The sequence below is a fragment of the Egretta garzetta genome, unplaced genomic scaffold, assembly GCF_000687185.1.
Source record: "Egretta garzetta isolate BGI_Z169 unplaced genomic scaffold, ASM68718v1 scaffold511, whole genome shotgun sequence".
Taxonomy (NCBI): Eukaryota; Metazoa; Chordata; class Aves; order Pelecaniformes; family Ardeidae; genus Egretta; species Egretta garzetta.
In genome coordinates, this window is record NW_009258554.1 from 88,945 (window position 1) to 108,850 (window position 19,906).

Genomic DNA, 19,906 nt, shown 5'->3' on the forward strand with positions numbered 1-19,906 from the left:
AAAATGTTCAAGCAAAACTAAGGTAAGGTTCCAACAGCAACATTCATTCAGCCAGACTTCACATGTTTTCTGGAACTCATTTCAAAATACAGAATCATGATATATTAAACTACATAGTCAGTCATAAAAAGTAATAGAAAATAATATGAAGATACAATGCAGCCAGCTTACTGTGGCTTCATTTTTGTATTTTCCACTCTTTTTCTTTTCCTGTTTAAAACATGCAGCCCTAGGATCCAGCTCTGCCTAGTACTGAGCATCATAAACTCTAATGAGAGTTGAGGGGTCTCTGTTCCTTGCTCTATTAAACCAGCAATAAGCAACAATACCAAGCTTTAGTCGTCATCCCTGCATTTTAAAGGAAAAAGAAATACTACAAAAAAACACGCTTAAATTCTTTGGTTTGTTGATCTCACTAGTTGTGCCCTAAGAGACACTAAGTATTCTGAATCCAAACAGTTCCTCAGAAACAATGAATGATAAATTTACAAGGTCTTGCATGTTGCTCTTGAACTTTAACTCATCTTCCCTCCCAGTACCTGTATACCTACTTTGCACAGACACAATGCATGTCACCATGATAGATAAGCTGAAAGTCCAGTTACTTCATGGCAGAGCACCGTGGAAATCTGTGGAATTCCACCAAGAATGGATCTAGCTGCAGAAATTTGTACTGGGCTTTTCCAGCTCACACTTTAAAAGTTGTCTTTACAAATGAAACCCAGATTGTTTCCTGCCAAGTAGCTGTATCAATTTATCTCTAAGGAGCACCAATTCTGTGTCATTTTGGTTGAAAATTGAAGCATGAGGTCAGTGCCAGCTTTAAAGAGGTAAAGCAAGGCAGCAAAAATGCAAAGCCTGTCAACAGGACAACTCAACCAGGGTACCACAAAATAGATGCCCCTCAAACCATTGGCCATATTTGAAGTTTAGGTCATAGACCCCACTTTACACTGAGTTTAGCTGAAAGCAGGGAAACACTAACACAACAGTGTCACCAAACCTGAAGGCCCAACAGTAGCGAGGCTTTGTTACAACAAAAAAATGATAAGCGAGATGACACGCTTGCATGCTGTGCATGAGCCAGCGTGAAACCTGACACAGCAAGACTGCGATATTGCCAAGGCCCCTCATGAGATTCATGCAGAGAAGCTGTTAAATAATCTTGACAATAATCTCGCTGCTATCTAGACATTCAGGCACAATCATATACTGCCAGCAAATACCGTGACAGCAGCACACTGGTACATCAGTAATGTTGTATGCGACTGTGCACTGCGTCGCCCTGCAGGGGAACAGCATCGACCAAACTTTCAACAGAGCCTGGCTCAGAGTCAATTAAACAACACAGGTGAAGCCTGACAGTATCCTGTGCACTTAATACTGAGAGCACACAGACATACATACTTACTTTGTATTAATGTGACAAAGGAAAGTTACACTTGAGCACTGTATCAAGCCAATAAATTTTACAGTTGTTTAATTTTTTTAGGAACAGTGCCTCAGACAATGTCTGTGTGGTCCAGAAAAGAAAATGTTTAACTTTCCTTCAAAAAAATAAATGGGACAAAAAAAAATATCTGTACTGTGCATTATCTGCTACCTTTCCCTAAAGCCTCTTCCCTAAGGATCCAAAACCTCTGTGGGGTCTCCTCCAGCCTCCCTTATTGCCATGTTAGGTCCACCCAGCTCAGAATGAGACACAGAGCACACCGTTGGTCACAGTCTAAGCTCCAGGCACCAAGGGCACGTGAAGCACATTTTTCATAGTCAACCCACAGAGCAGGGTTGTATGTGTACAAAGTGGTGGCCCAATACCAGAAATACAAAGGTGGAAGGGGAGGGAAGGGAGGACAACTTCCAATCTGTTTGTAAATGCTCTACAAACAGGAAAGCAGCCTACGTTTACTAAGCAAATTGTTTTTCGTAACTCAGTCATCTCATCTTTAGTTATGGACTATCTGGAAAAAAAGTTGAACTCAGCCTTCAGATTTTATGCCCTCTTCAAAATGACAAAAGCAGAAATAATTGCACTTATGACCGGCATGTGTGCACTGAGGCCTTCTGATGGTGGATGCCTCACAACTCACCAGATCTGATGGCTCTACAGGAGAGAAGTGCAACTAGAGAGACAACCGCTGCAAGGATACCCTATTAAATATGTGGAAAAAAGCATTAGGAAGGCAATGGAACAGAGGCAAGAATGGGAATAGAGGTCTGAAAAAAGAAACAGACTCTGGAAAAGATGTACAGAGAAGGATCAAAATAAAATCCCAGATCATAACGCTTGCAAACCTGGAGGATTTTTACAATCCATACCCCAGATAAAAATCCTGAAAATAGCTTGCACCATTAAGGTGAACAAAGAAAATAAAAGCCAGATCTGAAATTTATAAACAAACATGAGAAAACTAGCCAGATCTTTCAGTGCTTACCTGGACCAAATCAAACCTTTACAACTTGTAAATACTGACAAGTGTTGCTTCAGATATTATTAAAGGATTCCCTAAATATAAAAGACAGGTTGATCTGCAGTTAAATCTTTCCTCCTTTGCTTTTCCAATGCTGAAAGTAATTGAAAACAGAAGACATGCTTCTTCATGCAGCCTAACTTTTTAGGAACAGAAAGTATAAATGTTAGTTATAAAGCTAACACTGCACTTCAGGTTTGCACTCGGGTGCACCCATATACCTTCACACAAAACCAGGTAAAAAACCAAAAGCTTGGACACTTACAGTCATATAAAATACATGTGCAATACACACTAGAGCACCTATTAAGTGATACCATTTGCAAGGCACACCAAATAAAAGTCCACATAAAGATTGCACCAGTTCTTCTCCTGGCCAAGGAGCATTGGAGAAGACACAAGCTCATAAGGTACTTCTTTCAAGAAAAATGGTGTCACAAATGACATTAGAAAAACTCTGCCCAAAGCAAAGTGTTGTATAAGGAATACATATGATTGCAAAGTCTGAAAAATATCCACATACTTCAGAGTGGGCATGTATTGGGAACAGATCTGAATTTTTACTATCTTTGCTACTGCTTTAAGTCCTCATTATTTTGGTATTTACATTAAAAAGGAGACAGAAATATCTTTGGAGATGACTAAGCAGTTTCTTGATTTGTATTAAGTACCAAAAAGCAGTCCTTCCAATTTATTAATATTTAAGTTTCTACAACTTAATATGAACTTGGTTCCAAGAACCACATAGGTCTCCTTAAAGTATGTGTAGCAAGAAGTCAACGCTGTGCCAGCTGGCAGATTAAACAAGCCATTAAAATAGGCTCCTACTGAATTTAAAGGATTGTTTTTCATCTTTTCCCTCTCTACTCCTCTACATCCAGATGTATTATTTAGGGAAAATTTTCCAGTCCCAGTAAGAAAAGTAAAAGAAATGCCCTTGGCACTTAATGAGTTTTTCCTCCGATGTGGTCTCCTGCTGCACTTGGAATTTATTCCATTACTGTATGGCTTGCAATGGTCCCAAAATACCTCTGACTATATGAAAAGACAGGGAAAGTGTGTTTGGGGTAGGTATGGTTCTTCATTCAAAAGCAGGGAGAGCCTGGGGTGATTGATCTTAGTGGATGATTTCATTCAGACCATCACTATCCCCACAACCCATGCCCTGCAGCCCCTTGTGCAGGAGACCAGCACTGTTACCTGTATGTTATAATTGGGAAAAGCTGAGCACACAAGGATTAAGGACAAGGCCAACACCAGCCTGGAGCAGGTTGGCAGAGAAGCTCGTTTCTCTGCAGCCCCTGTGGGACTTTGGTGATGAGAAGAAAAAACCCTGTGCCTTCACAGAGCAGAGGCCTTCAGCGTATCATTTTTCCTTCAGAGGCTCAAACGCTTATTTGAACTTTGTTAAAGCTATCTGAACTTCATGACCTAGCAGTATTCAAAGGAAGAATGAGACTAGAATAAACTCTGGTATTAAACCAGCCCTGGTGTTGCCTATAACAGTTATATAACGGTATTTCGGATAAAAATGCCCCCTGTAACAGATTTCCAGATAAAACCTCCAAAAGATCAGAGTCCCTGTGGCCATTTCAGACTGACTGGAACTACTGGCAGCTGAAGGAGGAGCACTGGCTTTTGAACTGCCTGGAAAATGATTTTATAAAAACTGAAATACAAAACAAAACACCTAGGCCTCCCTCAATATTTCAAGTTCCTGGGTAGTAAAATGAGTTCAGTCCCATAAACTTGCTACTGAACTAGAAAACAAAAAGGCCTTAAAACCAAGCATAGGCACACAGCCAGAGGCTGTGATAGCCAGCTCTGGAGCTTGACCGTGGCTCAGAGCATCTCCTTCCCCAGGAGCAAGAAGCCCCCCCAGGCTCCTGCTCAGGCCCTGTCTGGTCCCACAGGGCGAGCGGGCCCCTTACTCCCAGGTAGACCCAGAGACCATCTTGGCCCATATGACAACTTCAGAATTTGGCTCAGAGTTTAATTTGCCAAAATTGTTTGGGGGGGAAGGGTTGAGGATCACAAACACTGCCCGCCCCCTTCTTAAGGGGCAGTTTAATTCTTAATTGTATAAAGCTGAGGTGTAAAAACTGTATTTTGCACGTATTCTTTGTTTCTAATATTCGGTATCCGTAAGGGGACTCCCTTGCTTGGCTAGCAGTCGGGATTCATTAGACCTTTTATGATGATTCTTTCTGGTGTGCAGATATATGATGAATCTCAGATGTTTAAATAGCATATAACAGTGCTCCATTGACCTTGCTGAGTACAGTTGGAGGGAAAGGAAGGTAATTTTCCTCAAAGAAATGTTAAAAATGTGTCTCCACTATAGCCCAGATGCAGAGGATAAAGAAACTCCGGAGGGATTAAAATATTTTAGATTAATTTGGAAGAAGGCCACATTGTGTAAAGCCTGGTTAGTTTGGGCCTTTCCAATTCCACGCCATATAAACAAACCCATTTAAACTGCATTTGTTAGAAGGAATGTTTAAAAAAAAAAATCCCCCGAAGTAGTTGTAACTCAAATGACCTCCAGTTCTGTATTCTCTTCTTACTGCCTAAAGAACAAACATATGTACAATATATTCTAGCCAGAGCTTGTGCAGTTGCTGCATGATTCGTACTGCTAGAAAATTAAGTCATTTAAGTAAAGGGATTCTGGCTCCCTGAAGCAAGGTTTTAAAACTGAAGCAAAGTTAGATCTGGTTGGTTTTGGAGCCGGTTTCCATACTTTGAACAAGACTATTGCTTATAGACCTTTGCTTTTGGCTGGGTGGAAGGAAGTAAAAGAAGAAAGGAAATTGAAAGGAAAAGACAGAAAGAAAAAGAGGGAAAAAGAACCCATATCAACACAGCTGTGTAAGAACTAACCTAGTGTTCAGTGTGCCACTGTCGGGCAGAAGCAAGTCCTTACTGTTTACTCGCTTTCAAGGTCAAATTTTGCCCCTCTTACTCGCACAGAATAGAGGGTTTGCCTGCAGTTTTCCAAAGAGAGAAGTCACAGAGTGTGGTACTAAATAACCATAAAAAGTAGACGGTTGCTGACCCTTATGAGGTAATCAAATTGGGACACAATGGAATATGAGGGTAGCTCTGAGCCAGCCAGAGGGGTGACAGCATGAAACACACAGTGCGTCATTTTGCATGATTAGCATCTACAAAACAGTGGGCACTTAAAATAAAGGGACTTTCCTTACCATAAACCACCAATCCCAGAGCAAATCAACATGAGGAATACCCTCCTGTCTGCCATGTGGATGAAGAGAGTTCTCCAGTGGTCCCAGGCCTCCTTGAATTCTAAAAATGGTACCCGACTATTTGACCATAATTCAGCCACTGCGCAAATTCCTCTCCCCTCAGAGGACATGAGGCACCTGGCCCAACTGAGGACAATGTATTTTCTGCTATCTCCCAAATACCCAAAGGAGCCAACATAATTTCACCACCGAACATGAAGATCTTGGGAAGGAATATGACAATTTGATTAAATTCAGAACAATGCTACTCGACAGTTTAGAATACAAAATGAGGAAAAATGTAATTTTCATTACAAGTAATGCACTTTCAGAGAATAAAAAGCTTAATTTAAATTCTGGGATTTGAGGGCTAGCATCCCTTCTCTTATTGAAGTTATTATGAGATGTTCTGAATACAATATTGCAAGAGGCTATGATGGTTCTGACATCGTGGCTGTAAAATTCAACTGTGATGTTGGCTTCTGCAGCTATAATACATTTGATAGCACATCATTTGATTGCCGCAATACTACCAGTTTAAGTTTTCCATGTGATCTTTTTCCTCTTGATGGTTGCTGCACATTAGTGATAAACATGTTCTCCAGCATCTCCTGCACATTTTTATTTTAATTGCACCTATAACCAGCCCTGTGCTCCTACGTTCAGCCTGGTTGCATGAATGGAAGGGATACATTAAGCTCTCTTTGGAGATACTCCAGGTTTTCAGGGATATAACCATAACCAGAAAGCTGGCCAAGGGGATTTTTACATCATCAAAAAATCAATTCAGAATGTAGAAATTCTTGTGGTTGGGTTTTCTTCTTCGAATGTCATGTATGGACCTTTGTTTGTTGACATACCACTCCACGCATTCATGAAAACAAAATGTTCTCTAGTCACTTAAACTATCATGGTAAAACATTTTAAATAAATACTTCACATCATTTCAGAAACAGATGCTAGATAGTAAAACTGCATGTTTGCAACAGAAATGGCCAAGACCTATTTATTAGTGCTTGGAATTTTCTATTTTGTGCTTCACATTATCACCAGCAATGCATGAAAAACACAACAGCTATTACATCCTAAATTTTCCTTTTTAAATGTATTTATTTTTTAAATTTACTCCAAGAAGTTTATGAGTAGAAGTTAATGTTTTTCAACACTCTTAACTTTGCCTTTTCATTTATATGTTTGCTATGATTCACGTATTTTTTCTGCATTTGCATCATCAGTAGGATTTCGATTTGTCTTCTCTACCATCTCACACAGTGGCTCATAAAGAGGCTACTCTACTCCATGTAGAAATACATGCAGGACTCTTGTGATGGCCAAAATATCATCAAGTCATTCTAACTTCCACCTGTCTAAAACAGAAGTTATGCTCTGCAGAGAAGTTTCTCACTTGCACCTTAGCAGTGCCATCCTTCATATGTGGAGTACCACTTAAAATTTGGAAGGAGTAATGCCCTTCACACTGCTCATAGTCTTAAAGTTATGGCATGGCCCCTTAAAAAAAAAATCCTGTTCTGAAAGGTACCTCTTCTGAGATACCTTCTTTTTCAGTTTAGCATCAACACTGGTAACCATTAATCTAAGATAATTTGTAAGATATTCAGCCTAAATTTTGCTTCTCTTAGTAGTTCTAGCCTAAATGTTGTTCCTCATAGTACTCCTATTTAGACACTAGTATACTAATAATATAACTCCATTCTTAATATTGTCCCTTTCCTGATTGATTCCAATGGAGTATGTTTTATCTGTAGTAATGAATTCTGAAATCTTACTGGCTCTTAGTCAAGTGGCAGAAGTAAGATTAATTTGACTGCTTAATAAATCACATTGGTTCAGTTTAGTTGCATGCTACTGCCAACCCCATGTTGCCTGAGGTGGTCAGGGGATATGTTAAGGTCATACAAATACACAGTGGGGATGCAGATGTACAGTGATGTAAGGTCACCCAAATGGCTTTGCTCAGAGCCATTTCAGTTTACGAGTAGGCTTTATGAGCTCCGGTAACAAGGGACACCCCCCCCCAGCTGGTTCCACACAAAGTTTCTCAGGTGCGTCAACTCTCCATTTCCATCCCCTAGGCTCCTGGCACCCTCCTCGCTGGGGCATTGGGTGCTGAAGGGAAGCCATGCACAGCCACCTAGCACCAGAAATGAGGCAAGACCCAAGATGTGACTGCAGAGAGCTGGCTCTGGTGTCCCTGCATCTGTATCAGGACTAATCTACTGCCTCAATAAACTATACTCAGTTAATGCTGATTGTTAGTGTGTTAAAGACTATGTACACTTAGTTTGTATGGAATAAAACCGCCTGAGAATTCTGCTAAGAAAAAAAAATAACTGGAGAGAATAAATTAATAAAAACAATTCATGAAATTAAATTTTATTTTGAGATTTGTAATCTCTTTTTTGCAGACTTTTCTCCGGTTTTGCTGCTCAGTATTTTCTTTGTACTTGTAAGGAAATTAGTGCTTAGATTATCCTCAGTTTTAACACAAGGCAAAAACATGAGAGAGATTTGTCTTTCAGCGATAAAACTAGAGAAAATAGAACACTTATGATAAAACCTTGTCTTTGAAAAACATCAGTAAAAAGCCCCCCGAGCTCCACGAACATGTTGCAGACTGCACATGACACATAACTAAGGACTACAATTTTTTGCCTGAGGCTCCCACATTTAACAAAGGGAAGCACTGCTTTCAACAAAAGATGCTATTCTAGTTATGTGCCCTTTTACCCTGTCAGAGAAACAGCTGGTATCATAAAGTCACAGCTAATTTGTATCATGTCTGCACTAACAGTCAGATTCAGTTTGTATCAAACTTTCAAATTTGGACTTAATACCATTTGATGGATGACAGCTTTTCTTGCCTCCCCTCTTCTCAAAACATATTTAAACAAGTGGAAGCTTTAACGTGTTTCACATAGTCAGAATATATAAAAAAAGTGTAAAACTAGTAAATTTAAAAAAAAAATCCTAAGAAGGGTGAGAAAATTACACCAGCAGTTCTGTGACAAATAAATAGTGCTTTAAGACAGACATGTGGGTATCAAGTGTAATGGAAAAGAATTTTCTCTTAAAGAGAAAAGAAAAAAACCCACAACTTACTTGCCTCAGGTAATCTCTTGCAGTTTGGGGTATCTGTTCTCCTAAAAAAAAAAATTCAGTCTGTCTGCAGAGACTTTAAGGGCTTTTTCAAGGTCAGCACTCAACAATTTAGGGAAGGCCAATTCCTCTTTTTTTTTTTTTTTCCAAGGGACCTGTTTCTCATTTATGCTATTAAATGTCATCTACTCTCATTTTAAGATCCCCGAAGCAGAATGCCTGAACTGTGTAAAGGGACTTTAGTGAAAGTGAGAGTCAGGCCAAAGTCTTAACAGCTCCAAACCCGCAGCGCTGTGTGAGAAAGAGCTGCAGTGATCAGGCTCTTCTTGGAAAACAGGCATGGGGGAACTTCCAGAGATTGGGAGTTCAAGCTCAGTTCAGATAAACATCTAACAGTGCTGGTGTGCTTCTGAGGCTGCCCTCCACAGCACCTGAGTCTACAACATTAGCTGGGGACAAGGTGCTCTCTTGCGATTTCAGCTACTTCCCACTTCCAGATCATCTAGAAGTATTTGACCAAGGCTCTTTCATCCCACAATCTGTAAGCATCACTGAAATGTAGGCAAGGAAAATCTCACAATGTCCTGGGAAGTATGGAAGGGGGTTTTTTAAATTCTTTTTTTAATCCTGCACAGTATAACGATTATCAGTGTTCTGAACAATTGGCCCCATTTATCAATAGAAGATAGGTCTGCTCTGTAAACTTATGTACACCAAGTGAACAACATCCCTGGGAAGTTCAAAGCGGCAGCATCAGTAATGAAGCCTTAAAGTGACAGGAGAACTTATTGTGACAGAGCTGAGAAAGAGCAGCTGTCAATGAAGTCTGAAGAATCCCAGCTCCCAGCCTATCTGTCCCTCAGTGCACGCACTTCCTGCCTTAGAAGGTTAATATTGAGCAGAAGACAGTAAGATACAGCTTCTGCTGTGCCTAAGCTGGGCTTGGCACTGCTCTCTGATGGACTCCTTGCCAGCAAACAGATCCAAAGCGCAGCATGCTCCTGCCACATCCTCTCCAGTGAGCTATATCTGCTCTCTACCTACTGGGAAGATGCAGATAATCAACTGCACTCCCTTCACTCCGAGCACAGCAGTGACTCTGCCCCTACATATGATCCTTGTGCTTGTTCAGATTTATTTTTTTTTTAATGTTCTTAAACCTCTGTCTGGCAAGGCATGGTTTATTAGAAGCAGATTTCTCTTCAACTACTCAGTGTGTCAGTTTTACAATTCCTAGGTGGTGTAATTCCTGGAAAATAAAGAATGTTCTTCATCCAAAATTTTGGATGAGTCACAGTAGGTTTACTTGTTTTGGTTCACCCTTAAATGAAGCATAACTTTCTATATCTAAATGATGCTCTGGGTTTTTTTGTTTCAGCTGCCTGTTAGCTCCAAATTTCTTACAAGCAATAAGACTTTTCTAGCAGATGATGCCCACCAATTGGGCTCAGCAGCCAAAGGCAGCCATCGCATTTTCACAGGACTGTGAATTGCATCAGGAAAACGACACTACTACTTCCTAAGCTTGATCCCGTGGCATTAAACTAAACAAAACTCCAAACAGGTATCTTTGACACCTCTTCAGTAACCCATCGCAACACAAAAAAACACCAGGTTCTCATCTCTCACAAAAGAGCTTTTACCAAAAATTGCCCTGGCTGCATGTAGAGGTCACTTGAATTCCCAGAAGCTACAGGGAAACTCAGGCAAGACTGAGCGCTGCACCTCCTCTTCCATGCAGCAGAGAGGACAGGTGAGAGAACAAAGGCCCTATGCTCATCTCAGTTTAATTCATCATAATAAAGACATAGAAAAACATCTTCAGAGACTCTACAGAAATGCTTTCAGTCTTGAATATTGAGAAAAGCTGACCAAAACCTTTCTTACACAATGTTTCCTAATGGCAAACATCTTGACTTTTAACAAAATGTACGTTTCCAGGGAAGATAAAAAACAATCGTCACCAGCCAGTGACTTTGAACCTTAACCTTGTAGGGTATCACTTATTTTTGAAAGCAGTTTCCATAAGCACGTCTCAGATTGTCTTCCAAAGTCAGATTTGGCTGTAGTCAAGAATAACACAGAACTGTCATGATAATACTAAACTATATTACTGCTTTTTATACTCAGATAAAGAGATGTGCCTGTTTCCAGTACTTCACAGAGATAATGCTTGGTTTTTTTTCCTTTCCAAATGGTCCGCACAGAGGTGCGGTTGACACACCAGAAGGACGGGATGTCATCCAGAGAGACCTGGACAGGCTAGAGAGGTGGGCCTGTGTGAACCTCATGAGGTTCAACAAGGCCAAGTGCAAGGTCCTGCACCTGGGTCGGGGTAACCCCCAGTATCAGTACAGGCTGGGGGAAGAAAGGATCGAGAGCAGCCCTGCCGAGAGGGACTTGCATGGAAGTGTTGGAGCGGGTCCAGAGGAGGGCCACAAAAATGATCCGAGGGCTGGAGCACCTCTCCTATGAGGACAGGCTGAGGGAGTTGGGCTTGTTCAGCCTGGAGAAAAGAAGGCTGCGGGGAGACCTGATTGTGGCTTTTCAGTACCTAAAGGTGGCCTATAGGAAAGATGGGGACAATCTTTTTAGTAGGGCCAGCTGTGACAAGACAAGGGGTAATGGTTTTAAACTAAACCAGGGTAGGTTTAGGCTAGATATAAGGAAGAAATTCTTTACAATGAGGGTGGTGAAACCCTGGAACAGGTTGCCCAGAGAGGTAGTGGAGGCCCCATCCCTGGAAGCATTCAAGGCCAGGTTGGACGGGGCTCTGAGCAGCCTGATCTAGTTAGCGGTGTCCCTGCTCCTGCAGGGGGGTTGGACTAGATGACCTCTAGGGGTCCCTTCCAACCCCAAACATTCTATGATTCTATGATTTTGTTTAATGATTTTCTAAAGGCAGCTAATGGCCTTTTTCGTTGTATTTTCATTCGTGTCCCCTAAAGACCATCCTCCTATTCCCCCAGCTTTACAACGTGAAAGAGGAGGTTAAGCGTGGAAAGTATTATCAGATTTTGCCTTTTCCTTCTTCATGACAGAATTCTTCCACCATTTCAACAAGTGCTGTGCAAGCACCATGGGGACTTCAGCATAAGACTGATGACACTCACCCTGCATCCTACACTTGGAGTAGATGAATGAGTCCCTGAAGGACAGATTTTCGGATGCAATTTATGCATCAAAATAAGTCACCAGCACTAGCTCAGAAATACACTGAAGCACAGTCTCAGTTTTGAGGGACTGAAGTGCCTTCTTTCAACGCCACAGTCTGCATGCTCAGACATGTCTACAAATACAACTGCAGTTGCTGAGCTATCAGAAAAACTCTGGAGGGCAGTCACTGCTCTCTTTGAATATCCTATCCTAAGCACAGGGGGAGAACACTTGCATTTCTGATCCCATTTGCTTTTGGACAGTATGGCCTCCCTGTCCTTTGGTCAAATTTTTAAGGAATTTAGGTACCTCATAAAAGCATGACCCAAGGAAGCATGTGGGAACTTAAATTCGGTGATCTCACTGGAAGGACTGTTTCACGGGAAATTTTAGAACATTTAAGCTGGTCCTGAATCGGAAAGAAACCCTAATTTTGGAATATCAACTTTTCCTATAAACTGGAAATCCCAAATTCTATCTACCTTCAGTCTTAAATACTCCCCCCACAAAGGCCTGAAAGTAATGTAGAACTCCGAAATGACAACCAGGGCAGAGAACAGCCTGCAACAATTATCAGCCCATTCAGCACTTGCACAAACCTTCCGAGAAGTGTAGGAAAAATTAAATCCGCTTCCCCAAGGACGATGACAAAAACAGCTAAAACAGGCCCAGACCCAGCATTCCTGATGTGGGGGGGAAGGCTGCTGGAGATGAAAGGCAACGCAACCAGTGTTCCGCTTGCCGCCATGTCTCTCTCCTCCTCCACACGGCTCTTGCCAAAAAGAGGGGGAATGGAGCAGAGGTACAGAGGAGGTCCAGGCATACAGAGAACATGGTCACTCACCAGTGAGAAGGAGCAGCTTGCTGTACCCTGAATTAACTGAAGATGATGGTCTCTAAGGGAGTTGCCTTGACCCTGGCTCCATATTTCAGACCCCATCAGTCTGCTGTCATAGGCACTGCTTAAACTTAAAGCCAGTCCTCGATTTGTCTCCAGTCTGGAATTTCCGTATATTGAGGGGCTGAAGTTTACACACATTATAAACACTTCCTTTAAATGGTTTGTGAGCCCTCACTTGTTCTGGCAGTGAAAGAACAATGTTTGTAAAAACGTATAAGTCGTACACGTTGTAAATAGTCAGTAAACACGGTTCCTTGGACTCTCACAGACTCCTCAGAGCCTGCTTGCTCTAAAAAGTACAGAAGATACAACAGGACAGTAACACACCAGCACATGACCTTAGTACAATCAAGGTGATTTAAGACTCCCATTGCAAGCAAAAACTTGCTGAAATCCAGTAGAGAAATAAATATAGCTATTAAAAGAATGGCTATACACACACAAAATGATTCCCATAAGATTCAAAGATTTTGATTTGAAAATAAAATTCAAGACAAAATCCTTTAAAGGTACTGTCAGTTCTGAAGAAAGTAACCTCTGGTGACTGTGGTCCCAGAGGAACAGGAGTCAAGGGTCTGACTGCAGGGATGTCTACCAATCTTCAGAGAGATTTGGATCAGCCCCCAAAGCAAGCAAGCAAGCACACAGGGGAAAAAAGAATACCCAATATAAAAGCCTCAATATAAAAAATCCCAATACAGAAAAACCTTCTGAATATGACAGGCAAGGAAATCTGAAGTAATTACTTTGATCATACTCACAGGAAGGCAATCAAAGGAAGTATTCTGAGCTTTTCAGTAACAAACCTGCTGCTGACGAATTCAAAATGATGACTCCAGAAAATAGAGGTGTTCACTGTACAGAAATAGAAAATAAAGAACATTGTGTACCAATGGTATAACTATTGTGCTTCTCTTAATTTTACGTTGCTAAAGTCTTCCTTAACAACACCCCCACAAAGGTTTTTTTAAATTATGGAATAAAACAGAAAAATTTTGCAAGAGACTGACAAAACCCGCTATCAACAGCTCTATAAATTAGAGTTTGACAGAGCAGACTTTGATTTCCTAAAATCTCTCAAAGTCACTCACTAAAACCTCTTTAAGAAATGAAGCTGTTACAGGCTAAGCTGAACATTCTCCTGTGATTAGTAAGAGACTAAGCAAAGCATCAGACCAGCGGTGAGTTTTCATAACAGAGCAAGGTTTCCAGCATACCTCCCTAAGGATCTATACTGAGGACTGTAGTATTCAACATATTCATAAAAGCACTCTGCAAAAGCAGATGAGCAGTGAGAAGACAAAGTCTGTAAATGATACAAAACTATTCATTGTAAATTCTGTGTTCATAAGTAAAGGTATAGAGGAAAAAAACCATTATATCTGTATCAGTGATCAGCTCTAAATGAGCCAGTAACACTCAGCAAAGACATTTTGGAGCCTGAGGAAGAGGTGTCTGAAAATATTAGCTGACTGGCCAGCAGCTGTCAAAAGGCAAGAATCATTAGGGAGAAGTCTAGGTTCTATCTAGGTCACACGTATAGATATACGGTATACCTATGTTTTCATTTTTGCATGAAGTTCTGGTTACCCTTTCTCAAGACGAGCCCAAGGAAAGGGGTACCAACAATGATCGGAGCTATGGCACAGTTCCCACCTAGGAGACTATCTGGAGTACAACTCTTCCATTTGAAAGAGAGATATGATTGAGGCAGGGTATGAGAAAGATCCTGAATGGTTTTTAAACAGTAAATGTTGTTTATTGTTGTACAAGAACTGTGATTCAAGAAGGAATCAAAAAAAATAAAAAAATGATGGAGGACAGTTTCATCAGCTATGAAATACAATAGTCTGGATGTGCCCTCTAGCTTAGAAAGTCCCAAAGCAGATTGCCAGACTCTGGGAGAACACATAAAAGGAAAAGCCATTCCACACTCATCTGCTTTCTCTTGCTTTACTATAAGTGACTGTCTCAGTGTCAGTCAGAGATAGGACACTGACCTAGATGGACCCTTGCTCTGAGCCAGCATGACAACAATTCTATAAATGTCAATTAAGAGAGCAGAACAAATGAGCTGCCACCCTTATACAAAGGCAGTGCAACAATTTGTGGGTGATCTGGTAGAAACTTACAATGGATACCAGGAAATACAGTAAGAAGTAAGTAAGAAGAAAGAAGTAAGCTTCATTGAAATGGGGTATTTCTTCCCTGAAGAATCACTCTGCATTCAGTTACCACTTGGTAGTATACAGACCCACCAGACTAAAAATAAAAACTGTAAGCTTTCTTCAGACACTCTCACATAGTCCTTTCTCTTTAGACCCAAGGACCTTCTCACAGAACATCCTGGTGCCAACAGAGGAAACAGATTCTTTAAAAATCACTGAAGCCTATTTCCAGTAATTTAAGATCATAGTGTGTGAGGCCGTTGCTTGTATCTCTGGTTATTCACTGGGAACTCACAGACTTTTGAGGACTCTTGATGTAAATAACTGATTAGCAATTTCAAAAACAATTTTATGGTCTGGTCTCTAGGTTTTACAGACACCTGTCAGTGATTTATATTATTGAAAACTTTCGGCTGGCCAAAGCCAAGATTTTGGTTTATTCCATTAGAAGTTTCAGGATAGATACAAAAAAGATCCCAGTCCCCTTTTGACGCTTAGCTTTACTGTGCATATACCACATAGCAGAAAAAAGCAACGTAAGAGGACAGCCCTAATCATCAAGGTCTGAAAAGAGCAACCACGAGCTTCAAGTCCTCTTCCTCTCACTGGTAACTCCTGCTTAGAGCGAGAACAGACTGGGCTCCAGCTCACGAAGAGCATGAAAGTCCTTCCAGGTCACTGAATTCATTCAAACTTTCTCACTAACTTGAAAAGCTGACTTTTCTATTGTTTAGTGTGCCCCACTTGACTCTCAGCAGGCATAACTTCATGACATTCACATCATGCATTAGGAGGATCCTGGGTCTAAAAGTCTTTGGCTGCTTCAGACCATTTGCTCTCTTTCAATCACTTTGAGATCTTTTAAAAAATTGAGACAACCCCCAAAATATTTTCGTTTTCTTTCCCACAGTCACAAAGCCCTCTTCTACTATTCTCCTTGTATTTCCTCTGTCCTAAAGCAACATTTTTCTGAACTGAGCTCAGCATAATTTGTAATATCAATAAAATGACCAAAATATGCTCTCTTGCTATTTGCTATCCAGAAGAACCTCTATCACACCACAATTCCATTGTGAGATGACTATGAACAATTTAACAAATAGGAAATTTCCACACAACTTAAACATGAAGGAAGTTCAGGTCCAGGTTGAAAACCAGAATCCATATATCTAAACCCTCCAATCCAAGAAACATCACTAGCATTTGGACACATTTGGGGCTGTAATCTTCAGTGGTAAAATTGGCACAATTTTTACTGATTCTTCAGTCTTTCAAATTCCCCTGACCATAAACATTGGGTTCGTGTTCTGCTTTCATTCATGCAATGGCATTAACAGCATTGCAGACCTAGGCACACACCCAGCACTGCACATTCAAGCACTCAATGGAATTCAATTTCCAGCTAACATAGATAGTAGATTCTCAGCTAACATAGGTCAGTATCCATTAAATGCAATTTCAGTAACAGAAATGCTTTTATCGGAAGTTCTTGAAAATCCATTTATCGGAAGTCCTTGAAAATCCTTTTATCAGAAGTCCTTTGTGGCTTAAGAAATGAGGAAGTTGTTACTAATTTGATTACGGAAACTAGGGAAACCAAATCACATCCAAGGTCATTCAGAAGTTGACCTGTGGCATGTAAAGGTGTTTTTTTGATTAAAAGTATATGCACATACACACAAAGAAAAGCATGATTTTACTCCCCTCTACTCTGTTAATGAATTTGGTTCCATTATACCAGCTAGCTTTGAATGCAAATAAAGTTATGGAGTCCAGTTACCAAAACTATGTGCTTCTCCATTTCATCTAATAGCTCAACAGCTAGGGCTGTGACAGGGTTCAAATCTCATGTCTTCTTGCAAGGATTTTAGCCTACATCTTCCAAAGGACACTCTAGCACTAGGGTATTCTTCCACATCCTTTCTCTACCAGGACTGGTGCTAAGAGTATAAGGGGAACTGTAACACACTATAAAGGTTCAGCTAGCTCCATGTCCTCTCTCTGGCAGTGGCCAATATCAGATGCTTAGGGTAGAACATAAGAACAGTGAAAGCATATAACGATGCTTCCCACAAATACTCTACAACAGCTTGCGACTTCCAGAATGCCTGAGTCAAAGGTGGAATCTGTGTATTTACAGATCTCCATGGCAGCTTTTTTCCATTATTATTTCCAGTAGCTGCCAGCACTCAGCAAAATCCCATAACAGAGAGTCCCACAACTTAATTATGTGCTATGTGAAGATATAGTTCACTTTGGACAAGTAATTAAACCTTCAGACTGACATTAGGACTCAGCTATGCCACTTCCCAGCTGAAGGCTCACTCACCTAATGCACAGTTAGGTGTGGTATGCACATAGGAAGTATTCCTCATTGCTTCACATATAATGGAGCAATCCCAAATTATCCAACAGCAAGGTGATTAAGAAGCTGTTTTGGAAATAGCACACCTGGGTTTCAGTCCCAATTACATATTTAATCATTTAGGAAAGTGAAATAACATCAGTAGGAGAGAGTGGGAGCACCATAAAGAATAGTTGAAGAGTGCACTTTACAGTTCTTTCAGAAGAAGATAAACCAATCTACCTATTGGGTTCTCAGTTTGTAATCTATTAGATAAAAGGATTCCTCCTCCAGTCTTAAAAAAATAGCAAACCATTTCACAAAATCACAGAACAGTTCAGGTTCTGGACATCGTTAGTCCAACTCCCTGCTCAAAGCAGGCTGCCCAGAATCACGTCCAGTTGGAGTTTGAATATCTCTAAGGATGGAGACTTCACAGCCTCCGCGGGAAATCTGTTTCAGTGTTAATCACTTACAGAAATGAAGTTTTTCCCTATCATGTCCTTTCACCAGGTACCATTGAGAAGAGTCCAGTTTCATCATTTTTGTCATCATCCCTCTCCCCTCCCATAATCACAGAGTCACAGTGTGTGACAGCCATAGAGTGGCTGTTAAACTTGAATCTCATTCCAGTTAGGAATTTTTACCCAGATTTCAGTATTGGTTCTTATGCAAATTATTTTTTTCCCCTCAAGTCAGGAAAATAAGAGCAGGAAACTACCTTTTTAAAAAATTATCTAGGTGAAGTATTTCTTTGTTTACCCATTTCTTCCAGATCTCCTTTTCTCCTTTTGATTTTTATGTTATCAGTATTGCCATGTAGTTTTTTTACTTACAAAGACATTGCAGAGAGAGCACTTAAATAAAACTTTTCAACTTTTCCTCAGATGTGCTATGCGCACAACGAAGGCTTTTCATTACAGTGTTTGGCAAACAAGTGTTGCCAACAGAAGAGGGGACCAGGAAGCCTCGAGCTCATCCATTGCTGTCTATACAGGTACCCAAGGAATTTGTTTTCTAGGATGACCTAAAAAGGGGAGGTGTGCTGTCTCCTATGAACTGCTCGCCTAACCATTTACAAGCAGTTTGTCAGTACAAAACACTGGCATTCAAAGTAAATAAAAATAGCTCCCATGCAGCAATACACTTAAGTTAGAGTTTGATTTAAAAGCTATAGTCAAAGCCCACTGACTTCAGGCTAAGCACACATTCATACGCTCTGCTGAACATGGACAGTTTGCTGTACCTATATATGTTAATATATTATTAAAGAAAGGGTTTAGAGTTCAAATGCCATCTTAGTGAAGAATGACCATTAAGGCAGAGCCCACAAGTCTTCAAGGAAATACTTTCATCTTTCAAGCACATAGCTACATGTATATGCCGTTGATAGTTTTCAAATGTTATGAAGCACTCAGACCATCACAGCTTCATCTTTCTGTGGTCTCATCTGAAGAGGATTTCAGTGATGCAGAAAAGTATCAATAAATACAGATTCATAACAAGAATGTGAGCTGTAGGATAAAGTTTCCCACCCCATGATATTTTCTGGTTGAACCACTCAGGCTGCATTACGTACAGGGCTGATAGCCCTGATCATCCAGATGCATTCAGCATCTGGAGGCAAAAAGTCAGGAAGAGGAAAAGCATTCCATCAGCAGTGCCTCTTCCAGGACAGCTGAAGAATATATTGAAGATCTGAAGAGCAGAGAGGAAAGGAATCCTTCTCCAACATCCAGCCACCCTTAGCAGTTCAACTTCTTGAGGGCCTTCTGGACCTCACTTTCAATCCACTCCCAGTGCAATGGATGTAGCAGTACATAGTCTGCTTCTCCAGAGCAGGACTCAGGGGCAACCTGAGCACACCCCATCCCATGTAGTAAGCTGTTCAATGAATGTTCTTAATTACAAATTTGAATCAGAGCTTATAATCATGATTGGTCTTTAAAATAATGCCAGCCAGCCATACACATTAGGGGAGAAAGTCTGTGAAGGAGAAAGATCTGTATCTTCCCTTCAGCCAAGCCACTAATATCCTTTTAAACAGCAACTCATCTGACCTACAAAGTTTCAGAAAATGGCATATTTCTTCTACACCATCTTAAAATGCCAGTTATCCTTACGCTGACCTCAGCAGTAGAGGACCCTAATACTTTGGAGAAGAGTCACTCCTCTGACACCTACAATGATACTCCCTCAACAGAAGTGAACATCTGCCCGACATACAGACTTTCATTCTGCATGTCTTGGCAAGAGACAGGAAAGAAAGAGAAATGCTTCCTGAGGTTAAACACAACCAAAAGGAGGACTAGATACAGCTCATACCAAGTGGAAGTAGACTGCAAGATCTTTGCGTGGTTATTCTTGAAAGTAGAGGCTAACAAATAAGCAAAGTATGTGTGCATCTGAGCAGATGTGGGCTGGAACATCATCCTCAGCCATGCAAATATAGCACTTGCTTCCTTCTTTGGCCATGTTCATGCTACTAAGCAGAAACCATT

The 19,906-nt window shown here is 40.7% G+C and overlaps 1 protein-coding gene across 5 annotated transcripts in view; it reads right to left on the reverse strand.

The window, feature by feature from the left end:
* LOC104134387 (caldesmon-like) overlaps positions 1–19,906 on the reverse strand; it is a 200,711-nt gene that overhangs the window by 85,118 nt on the left and 95,687 nt on the right. For 3 of the 5 annotated variants that reach the window (XM_035903381.1, XM_035903379.1, XM_035903380.1), the window contains one exon: positions 13,655–13,748. The exons of 1 other annotated variant lie outside the window; for it this stretch is intronic. The gene's annotated coding sequence lies outside the window, so the exon portion shown is untranslated. The remainder of the gene's footprint in view (positions 1–13,654; positions 13,749–19,906) is intronic. One more of the 5 variants, XM_035903382.1, reaches the window with a different exon arrangement.